Below are 5,413 nucleotides of genomic sequence, written 5' to 3' on the forward strand. Positions count from 1 at the left end.
CACATATATTTCATTCTTGTTAATATACTGTTTTAAGAATGTTTATTTGTTGATATTTAAATCTACTTTAGCTACACATTTTAAGTTTACATATAAAGCTGATTACAGTTAACATGTTTGAATTTAAATATATATTTAGAATTAAGAGTGTTTAGTCACTAGCTTTAGAATTATTATTATAGGAACGTGTGTATAACAATTTAGATATACAAGTGTACATCTGATAATTGAAATAAGTTGAATTCAGAACAGCTCAAGTAATTGCCTACACATAATCAGTACATATCACACATTGATTATTAATATCCTGCTAATCATACCTTAATATTCTCAAGACTGTTCATAAACAGTGTATATTTTTGGAATAGTACTGGAGGGTGTACTGTCTCTATCCTATATGTGATCCCAGTTCCTGTGAGGACAGTTTTAAATGTAGTTGTACAGCAGAAAAAAATTGTGTTGTTGGAAGCAAGACTGATTTGATGCTGATTGGCAGCAATAATAACCCAGAATTAGGCACTGCGTGGTGGTACACCTAGCCAAATGCCTCGTCATTCAATTAGTGACACGTATGAATGGACAGCCACTCCCTACCTACTATCTAGCGACTCAACAGCCAAGAGCCTCACAGAATTAGCAGGGCAAGAAGTCCCTGTTGAGCTTCACTCTGGTCTGGCACTGTGAAGAGACATGAGAGGTGTAGGATAAATGGGAGTCCCTCGGGCAGCCAGTGAAATACCACCACTCTTATTGTTTTTCCACTTACCCAGTGGGCAGGGGAGCGGGCCCCTAGGGGATCTTGCTTCAGGCACCAAGCGCCTGTCACCCACTGGGAACAACCCACTCCTTGGACAGTGGAAGGTGGGGCGTTTGACTAGGGAGTTACACCTGTCAAACTGTAATGCAGGTGTCCGAAGGCAAGCTCAGGGAGGACAGAAACCTTCCATGGAGCAGAAGGGCAAAGGATTACCTGATCTTGATTTTCAGAATGAATACAGACCGTGAAATCAAGCCCTCACGATCCTTCTGATCTGAGTTTCATGCAGGAGGTGTCAGAAAACGTACCATAAGGATAACTGGCTTGTGGCGGCCAAGTGTTCACAGCAACATTGGTTTTTGAACCTTTAATGTTGGCTCTTCCTATAATTGTGAAGCAGAATTCACCAAGCGTTTGATTGTTCACCCACTCATAGGGAACATGAGCTTTGTTTAGACCGTCATGAGATAGGTTAGTTTTACCCTACTGATGATGTGCTGTTGCAATAGTAATCCTGCTCTGTATGAGAGAAACTGCATGTTCAGACATTTGGTGTATGTGCTTGGCTGAGGAGCCAATGGGGTGAAGCTAAGAGCTGTGGGAGTATGACTGAACACTTCTATGTCAGAATCTCCCAGAAACCGTTATATTTGGGATAAAGAGCAGAGATCAGCCCTGCATGGAGGCCCAGACCCCCGGGGCACCGAGCTGGAACATGCACCCAGGACAGCTCTTAGAAGCTCTCAGCGAACGCCTGGGCAGGTCTCAAATGGCAGTAACTATCAATGTCCTGTGCCACCCAGGAGGTGCCAACAGCAGGACCAGCATGAGGCTTAGTGTTGTTCTAAGAACAAGTGGGCCTGGAAAAGGAGAAGAGGCAGGCCGGGGAAGCAATCTCCCCCCTTCTATGGCAGACAGGAAGGGAGGCCGTGGTGGCACCCTCGGTCAGTGCTCCGGCAGGGCCTGGGCTCCATGCACCAGCCCATCCCTGCCACCAAGCACACATTGGGGAGAAATGGCCTCTATGGTCACAAACAGGAGACCTGCCTGGGGAAGGTCCAGACCAGACTCCGGTCATAGTTGGGCCTATTTTGTGACTGTGGGTGCTTGGTAGAAAGCACCTGACTGTAGACTAGGTCAGGGATTACGAGCCACAGAATGGACAGGAAAGAACTCCCCAGGGTCAGGGAACCAGGAGGACTGGGTCTGCGAGCCCACCAAGGGCCTCGGTTCCCTTCTCCAGCTTGCGGTATCACACAGTGGATGCTGCCCCTGCATTGTCAGCTTCAGAGGACCTGAACAGTTGTCCTGAACCACCTGCAGGGCCATGGGGTGAACACCTTGGTCAGGGGCTCAGGCTTCTAGACTGCCATGTCACAAAGGACATGGGACAGGGGTCCTGCAGGCTTAGGAGGCTTCCCCTGCTTAGCTGAGTTCAGAAGCATGGACTCCGGCAGGTCCTGGGGTGGAAGCCCCCTGCCCGGCAGCCACTACTATGTCCTAGCACCCAGGAAAACCTTGAAGGGTCTACACATATGAACCCTTGTTGAATTCAGAATTGTCTCTACTCCTCAGAGAAAGCTGGGAAAATTGTAATTTTAGCACAGCAAACCCTTTGTTGGTGCCATTTGCATGGGTAAAAAAACTGACACTTTCTGCTGCAGCTGTTTTTCCACCCAAAAAACCCAAATTTAGCTGTATTTTGTCTAAATTCCAGGTCCCCTTCAGGGGAATCCACAAACCCTGAGTACCTTTAAAATCTCCATGATGTTATAAAAAAAGGATGAAAATTTGGCATGGATACTACATGTGGTATAAAAGGTTATGGGGGCCTAAGCGTGAACTGCCCCGGATAGCTAAAAGAGGGCTTAGAACTGGGCGGGGGAAAAAACCTGTTGGCGAAGGGTTAAGGGACAAAGGAGAAAGAAGAGCAATAAAAACTGGAGCCCAGAACTCTAATCTGCCTAGGCAGTATTTGGAAATAAGAAGTGAATCATGAAATGAATTAAAACAGGCTAAATATAATAATTAAAATACCAAACCACATCAGCACTTTAAATTAAAATGGCAAAGCAAAAATAACAGGTGGGCCATGCTCCCGCAACATTACATGAAAAAAAAAAGTGAGGAAAGTAATTAAACACCTCTGAGGGAAGCCTCATATTCAGGTGTAAATTCCAATTAGATGCTGGCATGCTATACCACTGGTAGTGAAGGCATAGACTTGCCATGTTTGATTTTGATGATAATGTTTCAACTAAAAGCAGCGTATGTATAATTTTTCCCTTCCTCTAGTAAGCTGAAAGTTATAATATGGCGAGTGTTTATGCACCTTACACTCAAGGTAAATTATGAGTAAGGCTCCTTGTTTTCAGTTTTTACTGATTTCTACAGATAATTACAGACAGAAAACATTTATTTTCTTGTCTGTATTTATTTTTATAAGTGGATAAAAACGGAAATTGGATTGCTTTTTGAGTAATTCTATATACTGTCTGCCATGACTGCCAGGCCAATAGCTGCATGAACTCAGGGACATCTTAAGGATTCTGGGGGCCCTGGGCCAAACATATTTTGGGGGCCCCTGTTCAGAACAGCTTTGAATTTATGATCCAATTTGAGCCCCTGTTTCCCACGCAGTTTCAGCTGTGTTAGCGATCCAGTTTGCATCATAGGCATTAACCTATATATTCCCGATGTAAACGGGCGCGTGCAGCTGGCAGCAGTAGGATTTAGTGTTTTCTGCCCCGCTACTAGGTTTTTAATACTTTTAAAATTGTATATGTGTGGCTGAATTACTCTGTGCTTTTCAACAATTTCTCCTTCCTACGCGCACTTGCACTTTACTTGATTCTGCTTGCCTATACTTCCTTAGCTGCTCCGATTCGCATCTTGCTTTTCCTCCAGTCCAGGTCCACCGCGGCTGATACGCCGATTGTGTGGAGGGCTGGGGTTACTATCAGGCTCCTCACTTCCACCCACGCAGTTTCTGCTTCCTCAGGTGCGTTAGCGATCCAGTTTGCATCATAGGCATTAGCCTATATATTCCCGATGCAAACGGATACGTGCAGCGGGCACACTGCTGGCGCCCCAAAGGCAGGCCCGGCTGTGCCCATCAGCATCCCGGAGGCGTCTGGCACCGGCTATGCTACCCAGTTCTCCTCCGGTGAGTTTCTTCCACTTTATTACAATAGGGAAAAACTGCTTAGCCTTAGGCGGCTACCATTACGTCAGTGTACAGCGGCTGATGCGAGCCTGGAGGTAGACTTTCGATGCAATAAGTGCAACTGGTCTCTCCTCCAGCCCAGGAAACTCGCACCCAAGATCTTTCCACGCAACAATAAGTGTAAAAACAATAAGAAAACAGAGGACTTAAAGGCCACCCTTTTGAATTGTCGCTCTATGCAAAAGCATGAACCACACATGTCACCTACTTTTAGACGAACAGCCTGATCTTTTACTTCTCACTGAGACCTGGCTGTCTGAAGCCTCCAACCCTACTATCACCTCGGCCATCCCTACGGTTATAAAATCCTTAGGAGGGACCGACCGAGTGGTAAGTACAATAAAAACTAGAGTGCTCTCCCATCCCGATGGAAAACATCGAGGGGGCAGAGTCCTTAGGCTTCCGTTGTACCTTAGTCCCCATCATAGCATAGCTGTTTTTCTGATTTACAGACCTCCAGGTGCAATTGGAAAATTTATTACTACGCTTAATACAGCCACCACCTCCCTGGCCTTAAAATACAACAACTGCCTTATTCTGGGAGATTTCAATATACATATGGACAATGGAAAAGACCCTCAAACAATTTCCTTGTTGGAGACGCTGCAGGCCTGCAACATGTTTCCATCTATTTCTTCAGCCACCCATGAGAAGGGCCATACCCGAGACCAAATCTTTCACAACTTTGACATATCTGTAAGCCTACCTCTTACCATTACCTGGTCTGACGACCTCATATTAAAATGTATCATTCCCAACTCTGCCACAGCCCCTCAATCTAACGCAGGGCAGAGGGTCCCTAATTACAGAAAGTTCCATAAAATATCCATCCCGATGTTAGCAGATGCCCTTGGTTGTTCCTCAACGGAGCGGTCTTGCTTCCCCGACTCGGACGCCCTATCAATAGAGTCATGGCTCTAAACCAACATTGGTGCAGAGGTACCGGTTGTTTCCCGCTCCTCAAAGAGGTCGGCCCCACCAGCTACATGGTTAAACGATTCCCTCAGATCTAGCAAAACAAATTGTAGAAAAATAGAACGGAAATTGTGTAAATCCTATCTTCCTGAGAACAAGAAGGTGTATAAAGACACCTTAAAAGATCATTACATTCTCGTGAAGGCAGCCAAGAAAAACTTCTTTTAAACCAAGATAGAAAATGCCCAAAATAAGAGTAAGGAAATCTTTAGCATAGTTAAATCCTTTACCATTACCACCCCGAAAGCCAGCACAAAGGAAGGGCCATGCACGAAGAATGGTATAATCAAATAGCTCAATTCTTCCACAAAAAGATCTGTGATTCAACAAGCCTTCACTAACATCTCAGAGGAAGAACTGACCTTCTACCTTAGTTCTTCTAGCAAATTTCACCTCTTGGATCCTCCATCTTTACTAGCTTTCCCTGAGTTTCAGCTTGAAGAGTCACTGACCCT

General features: G+C 45.3%; 1 pseudogene; it reads left to right on the forward strand.

Moving 5' to 3' along the window:
* Positions 1-628: 628 nt before the first annotated feature.
* On the forward strand, positions 629-1,411 carry LOC146829103 (28S ribosomal RNA; annotated as a pseudogene; the record flags this gene model as incomplete).
* Between the last annotated feature and the right edge of the window lie 4,002 nt (positions 1,412-5,413).

The sequence above is a fragment of the Triturus cristatus genome, chromosome 5_2 (assembly GCF_964204655.1).
Source record: "Triturus cristatus chromosome 5_2, aTriCri1.1, whole genome shotgun sequence".
Taxonomy (NCBI): Eukaryota; Metazoa; Chordata; class Amphibia; order Caudata; family Salamandridae; genus Triturus; species Triturus cristatus.